The sequence below is a fragment of the Apodemus sylvaticus genome, chromosome 22 (genome assembly GCF_947179515.1).
Source record: "Apodemus sylvaticus chromosome 22, mApoSyl1.1, whole genome shotgun sequence".
NCBI lineage: Eukaryota > Metazoa > Chordata > Mammalia > Rodentia > Muridae > Apodemus > Apodemus sylvaticus.
The window spans coordinates 16067338-16084962 of record NC_067493.1 but is presented as its reverse complement, the minus strand read 5'-3'; the positions used below and the strand labels follow the sequence as shown (position 1 = coordinate 16084962).

The window sequence follows — 17625 nt, the reverse complement described above, 5'->3', positions numbered from 1 at the left end:
TAATAAATCATATAGAAATAAATAACGGAAAATGATAAAAAGTTATTAGGCCACCATAGTTGGCCTAATGATGATAGTTTGTATGTGTGTATGTGTGTAAGTCTCTCTGTGTGTGTGTGTGTGTGTGTGTGTGTGTGTGTTACAGGGATTGACCTCAGGTCATTGTGATGCATGACCATATAAGTACTTTTTCACATCTCCTGGGCACAGAGGTGACAAGTGACTGTATATAATACTAGGTGTCATGGCCACACACCTTTGATCCCAGCACTTGGGAGGTGGAGGCAGGTGGATCTCTGTGAGCTCCAGGCCATTGTGTCTATGTAGTGAGTTCCAGGATAGCCAGGGCTATATTTAGAAACCCTGTCTCAAAAAAAAAAAAAAAGTATAAAATACTGCTGTACAAAAGGCCTGTTCTCTTTATTGGATCTAAGGCACCTCAGGATGGGTATGAGGCAGAGTTGTACATGCCTGTAATCCTCAAACACTGGAGGCTGAGGCAGGAGGATAGAATGATCCAGGCTAGTCTGGGCTATACCTTACCAAGACTATGTCTCAGAAAACAAAATGAACCCCAGGATGTAGATACTGCCTTTATTTCCAAGGAAAGAACTGAAGTTCTGAACTCAAGACCTTCTGAGGTCATCTGCCCCTCTCCTCCCCTCCCCTCCCCTCCCCAGCTCTGGGCTGGACGACTAGCCGCAGGGCACAAGGGCTCTGCTTCTGAAGCACGCCTGACTCTGCTCCTGTCAGCTTTCACCTCCCCAACAGACTAATCACAGTCTACTTCAGTTCTCAGACTCTGTCACCAAAATGCCAACCTTCACTGGGTTTGTTGCTTTGAGATATGTATGGTCTTAAGTAAGGCCAGGCTAGCTCAGAACTTGCTAGGTAGCTGAGGGTGGCCATGAACTCCTAATCTTCCTGCCTCTATCTCCTAAGTGCTGGGATTACAGGAACACACTATGACCAGTTTTGTTTTTGTTTTTTGTTTTTTGTTTGTTTGTTTGTTTGTTTTTGAGACAGGGTTTCTCTGTGTAGTCCTGGCTGTCCTGGAACTCACTCTGTAGACCTGGCTGGCCTCGAACTCAGAAATCCACCTGCCTCTGCCTCCCAAGTGCTGGGATTACAGGCGTGTGTCACCGTGCCTGGTTTATGATAAGTTAGTCTGTCTGTCAATTCTGTCTGTCTATCTATCTATCTATCTATCTATCTATCTATCTATCAGCTTATCTATCTACCTATTATCTATCTACCTACCTACCTATTCTCTCTCTCTCTCTCTCTCTCTCTCTCTCTCTCTCTCATCTAGGGATTGAACCTGCAGTCTCAACTTAGGCAAACCTCCCACCATTGAACTATATCCCTAGCCCTAAAACCAAAACCGAACATTTTTTCTTTTGTAAAGTCAAGGTCACTGTGTATCCCATCCCCACCCAGAATTCCCAGGATGGGAACCAGTGACCTGAGGTTTGAACAACCACCTTGTCACATACACTCCTTCTACAGTCTCCAACTTCAGGCAGGGTACTGCCCTTGCCTGGTGGCTACAGTAGGCAATCTGGAAGCGCAGTGGCAGGGCCCAGACAGGACATGCAATAGTCCTCCACAGGTATTGACTACGGGAATGAGTTAACGGTCCAATGAGTGAGCAGGAGAGCCGTGAACCATAGCTCTTCCCCCGCTCAGAGCCAGAGATTAATTGATCATAAAGTCCTACACTGTAAATCTGTCTCTTAGCCTCTCTCCCTTTCTGATCCTTGCCTTGCTCCCCTTGCTGGATTTTGTCAGGGCTACAGTGAGATTAATAAAAGCACTTAGGAAAGAGGAAACATCTTGGCGGGGAGGGGTGGTGGTGGTGTTTGGCGGAAGAGAAAGGAGGAATCCCAGAGGGATCAGGACCGACTATATGAGGCTCAGGCTTCTTGTTCTGTTCAAGCTCTGCTGTTTGCCTTTTCCCAACTCTGTTTTCTCTGCCTCTGATAGGAGATGCTCACTGCCCAGTTGCTGGAGGAAACATGGCGCCCCGGTCTCAACATACATGCCGTCCCATCCTTTTATGTTAGGTTCTCTAGCTATTTCTTGGAGTAAGACTCATCTATCAGGAAGGTTTGAAGACCCCGTACAAAAAGGAGCACCTGTAGCTCCCTTTGTAGCTCCCATGGCACCTCCCATAGGGCAAATGCTTGGTAAGTGTCTACTGGCCATGGGGGTAGGGGTAACGATGCAGTTCCGTAATTTGTGACAACACAGATGAAACCCAACAGTATAATGTGGAGTGAAATGGCATCACAGAAAAACAAGCTGTCTTAAGGTTTCTAGTTCTGCACAAACATTGTGACCAAGTTCAAAAGGAAAGGATTTATTCAGCTTACACTTCCACATTGCTGTTCATTACCAAAGGAAGGCAGGACTGGAACTCAAGCTGGTCAGGAAGCAGGAGCTGATGCAGAGGCCATGGAGGGATGTTTCTTACTGGCTTGCTTCCCCTGGCTTGCTCAGCTTGCTTTCTTATAGAACCCAAGAGCACCAGCCCAGGGATGGCCCCACCCACAAGGGGCCCTCCCCTCTGATCACTAATTGAGAAAAATGCCCCACAGCTGGATCTCATGGAGGCATTTCCTCACCTGAAGCTCCTTTCTCTGTGATAACCCCAGCCTGTGTCAAGTTGCCACAAAACCAGTCAGCACACAAGCCCTGTGTGGCCTCACTCACATGTGCAATAAAACAAACCTGATCTCATAGAATTTGATGTCAGAATGGTGGTAACAAGGGGTTCAGAAGAGTAGGAAGGGAGTAAGCGTTCAGTTCCTGAGGAATAAGAAGTGTGTGCATATGGCAGGGTCATGACAGATAGCCACTGCAAATTTAACAAGTTACAAGAGGGGCTAGAGAGATGGCTCCCGGCTAAGCGCACTGGCTGATTTTGCAGAGGACCTAGGTTCGGTGTCTAGCACCCCCCCAAAGACGATCACAACCATTTCTAAGTGATCTGTTTCTCCCTATTGGTCTTTGCTGGTACTGCAACCAACTGGTACACGTGGATACACCCAGGCTCACATGCATATAAAGTCTGGGGTGGGGGTTGGGGGAGGGGGGAGCCGGGCGTTGGTGGCACATGCTTTTAATCCCAGCACTTGGGAGGCAGAGGCAGGAGGATTTCTGAATTCGAGGCCAGCCTGGTCTACAGAGTGAGTTCCAGGACAGCCAGGGCTACACAGAGAAACCCTGCCTCAAAACAAACAAACAAACAAAAATTCTAGCGTAGAGCCAGAGGCTCTGACCAGCTCACTCACCTCCCTTAGAGTCTCAGGCTCAGTACCCAGTACTCAACTACACAGCGTCTGTAATCCTTTTCAGCCGAGGCAGGAGGTTAGAGAGTTTGAAGGGCAGCCTGGACCATGTAGCAAGACCCTGTCTAAAACAAGGACTAGAGGGATGGCTCAGCAGTTAAGAAATCTGGCTGCTCTTTCAGAGGACCCAGGTTCGATTCCCAGTACCCCCATGGCAGCTCACAGCTGCTTATAACTCCAGTTCCAAGGGAACCCAATACCTTCTCTGGCTTCTTCAGGCCTGAGGAACACACACGCTGTGCAAACACGCAGGCAAACACTCATACACATAAAATGAAAATAATTAAAATCTCAAGAGGGATTTTTTTTTTTGGTTTTGTATTAGGTTAGAACTTCCAATGATTTCTAAAATTGCCCTAAACACATTTCTGCTGTTTTGTATTAGGAATTTATTTGAAGCAATCTTCTCAGCATTACTGATTTTACAATCAAAATATTGATCCGCTCTGAAAAATGTTGAAGTTCTCTGTGTCTTGCAGCATCAAATATTCAGCCAAGATTTAATTCTTTACATAAAAAAATGCACAGCTATTTCATTAGTATGCAAATTAGCTTTTGTCTTGAATAAATGTTAAAATTATTTATATACACACATAGATCAAAGACTGTTATAAAACTTCTTTTATAACTTTTAAAAAATTGTTTAGGGGCTGCAGAGATAGATGGTTCAGCGGTCAAGAGCACTGACTCTTCTTCCAGAGGTCCTGAGTTCAGTTCCCAGCAACCTCATGGTGGCTCACCGCCATCTATAATGGGATCTGATGTCCTTTTTTGTGTCTGATAGTCTCTTCTGGATAATAGCATACATGCAAATACATATACATAAATAAATGTATCTTTAAAATTCATTAGGATTTGCTATTTACGAGAGTTTGATCTGTATGACTGCCTGTCTGTCTGTCTGTCCATCTATCTATCTACCGCTATACCTAGAGTCATGTAAAACTTTCCCAGGTATAAAAGGCTCTTGAGTGAAGAGCTTAAGAAGCCCCACTCTAGATAATTCTTTCCCTGGCCCTCACTAGGATGTCCTGAGGATAGGGTCACATCTTACCTTGGGGACCTGGACTTGGCACAAAGCCCCCAGCTGGAGGCCATGCAGTCTTTCCCAGAACTCTGACCTCTGTAAATTTGTTTCCTAGCCTGTAAAATGGGAACAAGACTGGTAATTTGCTTAGAGGACAGCACGGGCAAACGTTAGTCACTGATGTCACTGTGCCTCTCGGTCTGGCACCGTCTTCTAAGCTCTGTGTGACCCCTTGTGTCCAACTGTGTACGCGAATGGCACCCCATCCCCTTTTTAAAGATTTATTATATGTACGTGAGTCCACTGTAGCTATCCTCAGACACACCAGAAGAGAGCATCAGATCCTATTACAGAGGGTTGTGAGCCACCGTGTGGTTGCTGGGAACTGAACTCAGGACCTCTGGAAGAGCAGTCAGTGCTCTTAACTGCTGAGCCATCTCTACAGTCTGATGTCACCCTTTTAAAAAACAAAACTATTGCAGTTTATTCATTTGTCTTCCTTCCCTCTGTCTGTCTGTCTGTCTGTCTGCTTGCCTGCCTGTTTGTCTCACTACACAGCCCTGGCCATCCTGGAACTCATCATGCAGACAGAGGTAGTCTCCAACCCACTGATGTCCACCTGCCTCTGCTTCCTGAGTGCTGGGATTGAAGGCAGCACGTTCTTGTGTCAAATTTCATTTTAAGTTCACATTCTAATTCAATTTGTACATCTATTGATCAAGTTTTAAACTTTGGGGACCAGAATGTGTCTTTGCTTTATTGTAGGTAGAATTTTTATTATTATTATTATTATTTGGTTTTTGGTTTTTTCGAGACAGAGTTTCTCTGTGTAGTCCTGGCTGTCCTGGAACTCACTTTGTAGACCAGGCTGGCCTCAAACTTAGAAATCCACCTGCCTCTGCCTCCCAAGTGCTGGGATTACAGGCATGCGCCATGGCTCGGCGGTAGGTAGAATTCTATGATAGCCCCCAACACCTGCCCGCCATGGGACAGACAGAGATGAGGCCTCACATGACTGTGAAGATCAGGCCCCACCTCCAGGTTCTTTCAGAAGGCACAGTTAAGCAAGTGATGGCTAAGGAGTCTTCCCTGGTGGGCCTGACTTAATCACATGAAGAGCCCAGAGTGTCATAGGGAGATTGGCTGGTGGGTATAAGGCATAATCCCACGGAAGAAGCAGGTTCCGGTGTCCTGTTGTGAAGGGTAGCTTTACAATGTATATTTCGAAAAGTTGGAAGAAAGGGTTTTGAACTTTTTTTGTCATAAAGAAGTGATAAATGTTTAAAGAGTAGATATTTACCATGATATAAAACCACAATATGTCGCTTGTATCCAAATACAGTAAAATCCAATCAACAGGTGCAGTTTTTATGTGTATTAAAAAGCTGTGTCTGGAGAGATGGCTTTGTGGGTAGAGTACTTTCCTTGAGAGAATGAGGACCTGGGTTCAGACCCCCAGAACTGCATACTACAGAGTGTGGTACAGTGTGCACAGGTGGAGTGTGGAGAGCCTAGGAAGCCCGTGGGCCAGCCTGGGGCACAGCATGGGGGGAGGGAAGGGGTGCTGTCACAAGCAAGGACCGACACACAACCTTGTCTTCAGGTTGTCATATCTACAACGGGACAGGTGTGTGTCTGTGCTCACATACACACATGCGCACACGTCCTAGCACACATGAAGAAATAACAAAGAACCTTCAAGAAATGCATGAAAGATCTGGGTGGTGGTGGTGCACGCCTTTAATCCCAGCACTTGGGAGGCAGAGGCAGGCAGATTTCTGAGTTTGAGGCAGCCTGATCTACAGAGTGAGTTCCAGGACAGCCAGGGCTACACAGAGAAACCCTGTCTCTAAAAGAAAACCAAAAAAAAAAAAAAAAAAAAAAAAAGAAAGAAAGAAAGAAAGAAAGAAAGAAAGAAAGAAAGAAAGGAAAAGAAATGCGTGAAAGAAAGAAAACGGGAGTCAAACAGAATCACTACTGCAGCATAAACAAGATGAGTGCCTTCTGCAGAGGGAGAGAGACTTGAAAGCACAGGACTTCCTGAGCCTTCACAGTGGAGAGAGAGGCAGTTTGTAGGACCAGGCAGTGGTACCCTCCTGCTGACATCAGGGAGGGACAGGACTTCAGTAGAGGGCAAGGAAGCAGGCTCTGGCAACACAAGCTGGAAGAACCCGGAAGAAGCCCTGAGCTCGGCCGCCCACGCCCACGCTCTGGCTCCCTGGTCTGCCCCACAGAGCTCTGCATCCTGGGTCGGCCTGGTCCGATGTCTCTGTGTGCAGACATTTGTGTTGTGTACTGAACGGTGGACATCAGTAGATACTTCTTTCCAGTGACTTTTAAAATTTATGTATTTATTTACTTATTTATTAATTTATCTTTTGAAAAAAAGTCTTACTCTGTAGCCAGGGCTGGCCCTGATTGCAAATCTCCCAATCTCAGTGTCCCTCCTGCACACACATTTGCATGACCTCGAAGGGCTTGGCTCTCCAGTACCTCCTTTACCAGAGGAAACACACTATAACGTTATATTTCGTCACCGAAACAAACCTTGCTGAGTGAAATGACTTCATGTGATCCCCAGTGAGGTTCCACTGTCAACTGACCTCTGCCACCAACATTTTTTAAACAGAAGATTCCTTGACTAATACCTGCTGTGCTTGTTCTGCCTTTAAGTTGCTCAGACATAGCACCCCTGGATCAGGGTCTTTATAAACCATAAAGAGGACCACTCAACGCAGAAGTGCACCTAGACACGTACCGCATATATCCAGGGGCTACATTTTTCAATTCAAGACACTAAAACCAGCTAGTGGGATATTTTACAAACTAATCATCAAAAGAATTTATTGGTAAAATTTCTTTGCATAAATTACTGTTGCAAGAAGCAAACTATATAACTAACCTGTTTCCAAGGCAATGCAAAAAAACAAAACAAAACAAAACATTAACAAACAAACAAAAAAAACCCCAGTCCTTTGAAACAGTGCTTTGCTGGTCTCTCACACGCACAGCTATTTTAGACAGGTTTTTTTTGTGTGTAGCTCTGGCTGTCCTGGAACTCTCTCTGTGTAGACCAGGCTGGCCTAGAACTCAGAGATCTGCCTGCCTGTGCCTCCTGAATACTGGGATCAAAGGTGTGTACAAACCAACTGGCTCAATTATTTTTCTTTTAATTAGAAAAAAGTTAAAGAGCTTAGCAGTTAAGAACACTGGCTGGCTTGTAGAGGACTCCAGTTCAGTTTCCAGCACCCACATGGGGGCTCACAGCCATCTATAACTTAAGTCCCAGGGGATCCGATGTCATCTCTTGGCATTCTCAGACCTGTCCCGCGCTTTCGTCTCGCCAGCAAGAACGCACGCGGGACACTCAGGATCCTTCTGCAGCCAAGCCTTTATTTGATTCTTTCCGTGGAAGGGGACCCCGAGCCCAAAATGGGCGCTGCTTATATACCCCTTGGTGTGGCATGTACACACCTAATTGGCTGTTCACTCATCACCTCATTAGAATGCCCCAGGATGGGCAGAGATTTGGCGCGAAAATACTCTTGCACATACGCAGATAGCTTGTTTACTAAGAAAGTGGAGCTGGCACAGTGGAAGCCGGCGCCATCTTGTAATGGCGAATACAGCCGCGGCTTTCCACACAGACCCAGTGTGAATGAATGCACAAACACGTGCAGGCAAAGCACATGTACACATATATAAAAACACAGAAAATTTAAAAGTTGGGTGCTAAGTGTGTTGGTGTACATCTTTAATCTCAGCTCTCTGAAAGCAGAGGCAGGTGGATCTCTGTGAGTTTGAAGCCAGTCTGGTCTACATGGGGTGTTCCAAGCTAGCAGGGATATCTTGCGAGACTATTAAAAAAAAAAAGTCTGGCAAATGCTCTGTTTTACACACCCACTCTCAGAGATGTGTGGTGTATGTTACTATACCCTAAGATTCATGATATGACTCTCCGGGTGGTGTGTGTGTGTGTGTGTGTGTGGTTTTTTTTTTTTTTTTTTTTTTTTTTTTTTTTTTTTTTTTTGAGGGAGAACATGAACAAGTCCTCCAGTACCACAGAATTATTAGTAGAGTTTTCCAAATTTGAGGCAATTGCAAGGTTCAGCTGATCTGGAGTGCGGTGGATAAGTCTTGCCTTCACGGTCCTGGTGTCTGTCCTGCCAGGTAAATGTACTTTCTTCATTTAGTTTTTTAATGCAGCCTTTCCCAAATACATTTATCATAGACCCCTTTTCTTGGCAAAACACCGTTTGGCATCTCGCCAGAGAACCATTTAGGAAATGCTGGCCTAAACAAATCCCTCTCTGCTCCCATCACATGATACTTCAGAGGACTAGGGACTCTGAGGGAGGGACGGATTGCCTCCGGAATCGCATTATTGAAGGCAGGAGAGCAGGAGATACGCTGCCCTCCATCACTGGCTGTGCTGGCTTTGCGTTCCGGTTTTAAATGAGTTAATAAACTTAAGGGGGGGGGCTTTTCCCCATTAGTTGGAAAACCAATTTTATTTATTTATAGCAAATAAAACAATAATATAATAAATAAAAATATAATAAATTTATTTATTCATTCACTTTACATCTAAGTATCTTCCCCCCTCTCCTTTAAGTCCTCCCCATCACAGCTCTTCCCTCTCCCCTTCTCCTGTGAGAAGGGGGAGCCCACGCCGCCTGCCGTATCACTCTACACTGGCCCATCAAGTCTCTGCGGGACTTTAAAAAGAGGCTTTAGACAGCTGTATTAATTCTACAAAATACCTATGCAGCAAAATGGATACCCTGGGCAGGATTATCTAGCTTTTGCCGTTCCGTATATCTACTCGAGCATTTCAGTAGACAGGTAGATAGACAAACAAACAAACAAATGTGGCTTTGTCAGCTAACATGCGTCACACCCGGATGCAGCAAATCTTTAAGGCTGACAAGAACCCACCCCAACCCCCACACCTCACCCCACCCCGACTCGACAAGAACCCACCCCAACCCCCACACCCCACTCCCCCACCCCATTCCCCACCCCCCACCCCCCGATGCCCGGTGGTGAGCACTGAATTCCCAGCTTGTGTTTGTCCACGAGGCAAGCCCGGTACCACTGGGTTATGTAGCCTTGGCCCCTGATAAAGTTTATGAGGACAAAAACCTCTAGCCCACATTTAGAAGGCTAAGACAGCCAGCCATGGTGACCCACGTGTAATCACTGGACTCAGGAAGCACGGACAGGTAGACCTCTGTGAGTTCAAGGTCAGCCTTAACTACATAGAGACCCTCTCTAAAAATTGATAAATAAGTAATTTAAATGTGTAGGGGCATGAGAATATTGTCTATGCTGTGCCTTCAAATTTGTAAACTTTTAAAGGAAGCCCGTGTATGCAAAAACGTGAAAACAAGTACTTTTCTCCATTGAAATTGAAATACAACTGTCATATATTTCCAAGGAGAGGTACATGCTCAGACAATTTCCATGTGCACCAATCCCTGGAAACTTTTTTTTTTTTTTTTAAGTTCAAAGGGCTGAGAAGGTGAAAGTTTATCCTTATTTAGTTTGGTGTTTCTGTATCTCAAACCCTGCATGGCTCTTGGTCAGGGGCCTGCTGGTGTAGGCCTACAACCCCAGCTCCTCGGAAGGCTGAGGGAGGAGGAACACAAGTTCCAGGGAATGGACTGGGACCAGAGCCAGCTTGGGAAGGAACTATCGATGTCCAAGGCTCTGGCTTCAAAGTCTATGAGTGATGGAAACTAACAGTTTATCAACTCCACTATGGTGCGAGGGTGATCGGTGCTTGGTATCAGCCACACTTCAGATTTGGGGTTTTGATCTCCCCATCCCCCTCCCACTCCCTCTCCCACCCCAAAGTATGGCCGGTACCAACTGTTAGTTGAACTATCCGAAGACTGACTCTGCCTGTGGTGTCAAAGGTTGTGGTATGCAGAGCCAGGAAATTAAGCTGAGCCGTCAGGGTAGACAGAGAGGATGTTTCCTTTGAATCACCCCCTTGATTCTAAGCTTTCTCTTTTCATCAGGTTCTGCTCTCTCTCTCTCTCTCTCTCTCTCTCTCTCTCTCTCTCCTCCTCCTCCTCCTCCTCCTCCTCCCCAACACACACAAAGGGGGGAAAAACTGAAGGCAGACAGATCAAGTCACTATATTCTTCAGCTGTCCTCAGAGCCCCGCCTTTGAGTCGCTGGTGTGACTCAGAGTCCCTGCTGCTACTGCTGATTCACCCTTTGTGTCGCCAAGGACACCCGTGATGCAGCATTTCTAAAGAATATCCTGAGGTGCCTGCAGTTCAGTTCTTGGAGTTCGGCTCTTTCCTTGCCCATGTATTTTTTGGACTGTCTGTTTTAGAGACAGCTGCTAAGCTCCGTTGTCATTGCCCCCACCTCGTCGTCATCTTCCATATGCACCTGTTTCTTGGACTAAAAGACAGTCTCAGGAGTTGGGGAGGTCCGGAGCACATGCTTCCCCCAAGGACCCCACTGTCAGTCCCCAGCATCCAGGTCAGACACACACACACACACACACACACACACACACACACACACACACACACGCTGCAGTCTTCCTTCTGGCATTTTATCCCAAGCAATTAGTTTCTAAGTTTGGACACTGGTGTCACTGATGGTCATGAACCCGGAAGTGAGGGCACCCGTGGCCCTGGCCAACAGGTTGTAAGACATCTTGGATTATAAGCTGTGCTCGGAATTGTACTTCATCCGTTTAAAGTGCAAAACTTCAGTATTCAGAACATCCAGAGTCCACTGACAAATCAGTCCGCGCACTCCACCACCCTGAATCCTGTGAGCAGCTGCTACCATTCCCTCCCTCCCAGGCTCTGGCAACCATTGATCTACTTCCCATCTCTATGATCATGTCTATTCCGGACAGTTCTGCTAAGTGGAACTCCAGCATGTGGTCTTTTATGATCGCTTGCTTCCTTCCTTCCTTTCCTTAGCGCGTCTTCAAGGCTCATGATTGCTGTTGAGGATAGGAACATTTGTACAATTTTCTCATTTAAAGTTACTATTACATTTATTTTTATTGTATGTGTCTGGGTGTTTTGCCTGCATGTAGGTATGTATGCTACAGCACCTGAGGGGACCAGAAGAGGGAATCAGATTCCCAGGAAGTGGGGTTATAGACTATTGTGAGTGACCGTGTGAGTGCTGGGACCGCAAACCCCGGTCCTCCACAGAGCAGCCAGTGCTCTTAGCCACAGAGCCATCTATCCAGCCCCTGTATCCTCTTGTTTAATACTCTTTGACTATGCAGACAACTATATTGTATTTAGCTGCTCATTGCAGGGAGTGGGTGTAGACCCTAGTGACTATGTATTGTTTGGCGTGGTCAGTCATGTCAACCCCAGACCCTTGAGAGTAACAAAGTCTTTCTTTCCTGGGTGAGTCTCAGGGGGAGCCGTGGAAATATCTCTGCTTCATGTCTGGTGGCGAATGTTGTCAGTGTTTCAGAAAATGCCCACTACAGCCCCACTCCGACCCCTGTTCTGGCTTAAGTTCCACTCCCCTACAGAGACGGTACCTACTGAGCTTAGCTAAGGCTGCCTTCTTGTTCAGTTGGGTATAATAACTACACCTGTTTATCTGGATGTAATAACACAGCCTTTGTTCAGCCGAATGCAGGAATCCCGCCTCCCTGTTTGACTGTATATAACAAACACCCAGTGCTTTCAGGGTAATAAGACTTTTGCTTTAGAGCAAGCACAGGCTTTTCTGTCTGTGTATCTGTCGGTATGTCTGTGTATATGACTATGCTGAACCATTGGAGGAAATGTCACATTAAGCTGCAGTGCAGGGGCACCATCACCAGAGCGTGCGCAGCCTCCAGGTGCCTCCCACCTTGCCCATCGCTTGTTCCTTTTATGGTTTTGTTGGAGGGTGAACGGGTGGCAAGGGGTACAATCTTGCTGTATCTCAGGTTGCCTTGTGACTTCCCGTGCAGTCCTGGTCGGCCTCAGTCTCACAGCGAGGGCTACACACCTGAGCACTGCCATGCCTGTTTACTGTCTTTTTATTCTCTCGATATGATTGGACGAGACGCACTGGCTATTGAATTGTTGCATTGGGCTTTTTTTTTTTTTGAGTACCCTCCCACACACGCGTGCGCATTTCTGATCTTTACAAGGTCTTTCAATGTTCTTCCAGGAAGCAAACATCAGGAATAATTTGCTGACTTGCTCATGACAGCTCAGTTAGCTGGCTGAATGTGAATGAGAAGGTAATGAGGCTTCAGATCTGGGAGCACTGGCCCTCGAACTCCTCCTCTTCTAACCTGGGAGCAGGCGGGTCAAGGGTCACAGTGGATTCAAGGGAAGGTGGGGACTGGGTGAAGGGCTGCCCCAGGGACACACAACCGAAAGCCGTTTCTGTCTCTCTGACCTTGCTGCTGCCTTCTCAAGACATCAAGACCTCGTGGGACTCGCTGGCCTGCAGCAGCAGAGCAAGATGCTAAAAACCCAGTCACAGCTAAGCAGGGGCAGAGGCGAGGAGAAAGGAGGAGAAGGGGGAGGAGGAGGAGAAACAGGGTGGCAGAGAGGAAGGGAAAGAGGAGGAGAAGAGGAGCCTACAGCTTGGGAGAGGAAGTCCGAGTCTGCAGCGCCTTCACTGTCCTCAGGGAAGGCTGCCCGGCAGGGTTAGGTCCCTGGAGCACCAGTTCCTCACAGCCCAACATCATGACTTCTTAGCTCCAACTCTCCCAGTGGGTACAGCGGAAGTCAGCCTTGTTTTGTAAAACAGACTCATTATTTTTTGTGCTTATGAACTAAGGGAACTGAAGCATTCTTGCTTTGGGAGTACTTTTTTTACTCATGAACTATCCCCTTTCTGTGAATAATAATAATAATAATAATAATATTTATGAAATAGTCTCACTAGAGTTTAGCTGTAAAGCAGTGTTCTAGTGTGGTGCCTGGTCCCAGCTAAGCAAAGCCTAATGCTTCTGCATGATGAAGCTCCTCCCACCTCTGAATGGCTACACCACAAAACCTTGCTGGTGTCACAGAGTGAAACAGATCAGTGTTTTAGCCTATTTTCATTCCTATCATACAATACCCAAGGCTGGGTAACTTTGTAAACAGAAAAGGTTCATTTAGCTTTGGAGGTTCAAGGATTCACAGGTAGAGATGCTCTCTTGTTGTCAGAGTCCAGAAGAGCTCAGGGTATCATCACATGGCAACAGGCGGTGTGAGTCTGTGTGCGTGCGTGCGTGAGTGTGTGCATGCATGCGTGTGTGTGTGTGTGTGTGTGTGTGTGTGTGTGTGTGTGGTGTGGGTATGCATGTCTGACTACTCTCTCCCTCATCTTCTGTAGCCACAAGGATTTATTCAAGGGACCTCCACTCTGATGACTTTATTAGTTCTAATCCTTCCCAAAGGCTGTAGTTGGGTTGACTTTTTCACTGCTTAATACCTCACACTGGGAATTAAATTTCAGTACACAGAGCCTTGGGGGAATAGAGGAAAACCACATTCCAACCGCAGCTATCAGCATGTGGCAAAGCTCTGGAAGTCTGATGCTCACTTCGGGATATTTCCAGAAGATGCATTCACACTCGGGAGTGCAGAAGCATGGAGGAGACTTGCTGGTGGGCTGAAGGGCCTCCACGCCAGGCCCTTCCTTCCGCTCACCCGCCCTTGCCAGATGCAGAGCATCCTAGCGTCACATGATCCGCATCCAGAGAACTTTACATTCTATATCTTGCTTCCGTGTCTTTTGTCTATGCTTTATACAGTTATAATCTATACATATATTATTTCAACTGTTGCTTCATTTACTTACTATTGTAAATACTTTTCATTTTATTTTCGTAAATGTTGCGTGATATTTTGCCATAATCTCCTAAATCTTTCCCTGCCTCAGGATGTTGTTTTCCTGAGAAACAGAGTCACTAGGACACACACACACACACACGCACACACACACACACACACACACACACACACACACACACACGCACACACCCCCTCACTACAGCATCCTAGGAATAGATACATCACTGTATTTGTATATTGCTATTCCTATGTGTTCACATAATGCACAAGGTTTTGGCCAAAAATGGACCGAAGAGGATGGCTGCCACCTAAGATTACAGTGTCTAGTCTTAGCTTCTGTCAGTATACTCTATGATCGCCACACAACAAAATCACCAAATGATGGACTCCTCAGAACACAACCCCAGTCGTTAAGTGTTATGTGGCAGCACCCATGGTGTCACATGATTGAAGACTGTGGTGGCTTTCAGGCCTTTCTTCCTTATAACTACTTCCTAGGACCTCATGGGACACATGGACGGTGCCAGCAGATGGACATAAGACCTGGTGAAGCTGACTGTGTTCAAACCCCTGGCATCTCAGGGCTCCGAGGCAGCAGCAGTGGGGCTGCTCCCTCCCTGCCTCTACTGCCTGCTCTGGAACACCCCCGACTGAGGTGACCATGAGCACTGTCACACAGCACACCTAGAATGTGTGTGCTATGTGACGATGCATCTCAATAGCCTTAGCCTTCAGCCAATAACCTTTCCTTCCTAGATATTCTCGGGCCCTTCCCCAAAAGCACACAATCCCTGGTTCACCCCAAATAAAGTGCATGCATTCACATCCACGCCCAATAAAGAAATATGAACAAGCTAAGATTGTCTCAGAGAGCTGCTTCATCAGAGAGCGCCATGGGGAGGGTCTTTGCTTAAACGACCCATGACATTAGGACCCTTAGAGAAGAAGGCCTCCTCTCTTCTCCTGCCCCTCCCACCTCGCTCCCCACCAGAATGGAATCCTGCCAGTGCCCCAGCTCTGCTTCCCCATCCCAGCCTCCTCACACCCTCCTGACGTGCAGCCCCCCTGAGCCAGTGTATTGGTGATGTCCAGACACCACCAGTGGAGAGGCAGAACACAGGACCACAAAACAAAACCAAAAACAAACACCCCAACCAACCAGACCACGAAAGCCTTTCTGTTTACTGAACACCCCTTGGTATTTATAGGATTTATTCACTACTTTTCCAACTGCACGAGGCAGTGGTTTTTCTTTTGTGGGGCTAGGAATTGAGCCTGGAGCTTTGTACAAGCCAAGCAGGTGCTAAACCTCTGAGCTACATTCCCGGCACGAGGCAGTGCTTTTTGTTGTTTCTTTGTTTTTTGAGACAGGGATTCTCTGTGTAGCCCTGGGTATCCTGGAAAAACAGTAGTTTTTTTTTTTTTTTGTTTTTTTTTAATGTTTAGATCGATTTCATGAGTACTAGTGTTTGCCTACATGTCTTATATGTCCAGCATGCACTGCCATAGCCTCGGAGGTCAGGAGAGCATCAGATCCCCTGGAACTGGAGTTAAGGATGGCTGTGAGCTATCATGTGCGAGCTGGAGACTGAAGCCAGGCCTTCCACGAGGACAGCCTGTACTCCTTACCGCTGGGCCATCTCTCCCACCCCGGAATTTTTTTTAATTCTCATTTTGTAGTAGAGCAATGATGAGAGAGAGACTCGTCAGAGAAATGAGGTTTGGGTTCCCTGTATACGTGCCATTTAACTCAGGATCTTCATCTAGAAAACAAGAATAATACTAGACCTGCTTGTGGGGCTCCTGGGAAATGGTATGTCTACAGAGTGGGGCATCATTTGGCTCAGAGCAAAGCAAAATACAGGAGGAGACCAGGGGCTTCCACTATTCTTCTTGTCCAGAGACAACCAGGAGGCTCCTGACCTCTCTGACCCCAAAGCCCATGACCTATCTCTTCACTACGCTTTCCTGAATATCTTTATTTCCCTTGCTGCTTTCCATGGCTCTTGGAAAGATCCAGAAGTACCCGGCACTGTTTTGTGTCAGGATCTCAGATCACAATTAGCTCAAGTCTCTGCCACCATTGGCTGTTAGTTTCAGACCTTTGGTGTTTGCCACCGGACCTGCCTATGTTCTTTGACTGGGACCGAGAGTTGGCCTTTTTAATCTGTAGCCTGTGCTGTTATGGTTGGATGCTCAAGGGTCCCCCCCACTGGGTGTGGGGACCGAGGTGGATGTGGGTGTGCATTCTAAATGTTTCTGTTTTGTTTTGCTTCTTAGAGAGAGGAGAACATGGCAAAGAAGGGCCCCAGCCTTCTTTTATCCTGCCCTTCAGCTAGAAAGGAAGGAACCCTTCTGTTTCCTCCAGGGGAAGGCTGTTCCCCTCCCCCCCCAGCAGCCTCAGGCCAGGGAAGGAGTGCCAGCCTCAGGGGTCCCCTGGCTGCAGGGCATAGGGTGAGGTCTGGCAGAGCTGTGTACCTGACCTTCCCCAGAGTCAGTGTCTGTGACTTCTGGGCTGATCTGAACCTCATAAGGAGTAGAAGGCTCTGATAATACATTGTGGCGCAGGAGGGATGGGAAGGGAGATAGGCAAATTAACTTTAACTTAGTCGGACCCTGGGCCTGGCAGTATGCTGACCATAAAGTTATGTCTAACTTTAAAAAGCTGAAGTTCTTTACCCTCCAGCAATAGAGCCTTCTGTAGACTCTAAACCTGCCCACTCCTCCAGTACCGCTTCCTCAGCGGCTAGTAACCGAAAAGTAAGCTGGAGCTTCTAACTTTTAGGTTTTATTTAAAGCAGAGAGCATTGGTAGGAAGGCATGAGTTTATGTGTAACCTTACACTGGAGCAGGCCAGCACTGGGTAGAGGTGTGCCCGTCTGCAGTCTCTCTGATCCTCAGAGTGCTGCAGTGTAGGGCACACGCCTCACAGATGGCTGTGAGGTGGGTGATGCTGTACCACTGACCCTCTCGGCCAACCACTACCTAACCAGTAAAAGCCGAGGGCCAGCAGCAAGGGAAGCTCTACCACATAGTTAGGAACACAGCGAGGCCCTTCTAGCCCATGGCATCCCTTCCTAGGAACGTATGGAAGATAAACATTGAGGCATGGGAGGGAGGGACTATATTAACCCACCAAAGGGCTAGTCTATATCTGGTGTTTCCTCTTTGTTTATTTGTTTGCTTCTTTTTTTTTTTCCCTTTGGTTTTTTTTTTTTTTTTTTTTTTGGTTTCCAGGCAGGGTTTCTCTGTGTAGCTCTGACTGTCCAGGAACTCACTCTGTAGACCAGGCTGGCCTTGAAGTTGGGGACCTGCCTGCCTCTGCCTCCTGAGCGATGAGATTAAAGGAATGCAGTACCACCCCTGGCCCTGTTTCCTCAGTTTGAACTGTGTTGCACTCGTAAGGTTATGCTGGCTGCCAGAGGCTGATCAGAACTGATTGTGAAGTTATAGCCGG

The 17625-nt window shown here is 47.0% G+C and overlaps 1 long non-coding RNA gene across 1 annotated transcript in view; it reads right to left on the bottom strand.

Moving 5' to 3' along the window:
- The window catches only part of LOC127673386 (uncharacterized), a 95148-nt gene that overhangs the window by 18274 nt on the left and 59249 nt on the right, over positions 1-17625 (bottom strand). The gene's annotated exons all lie outside the window — the stretch shown is intronic.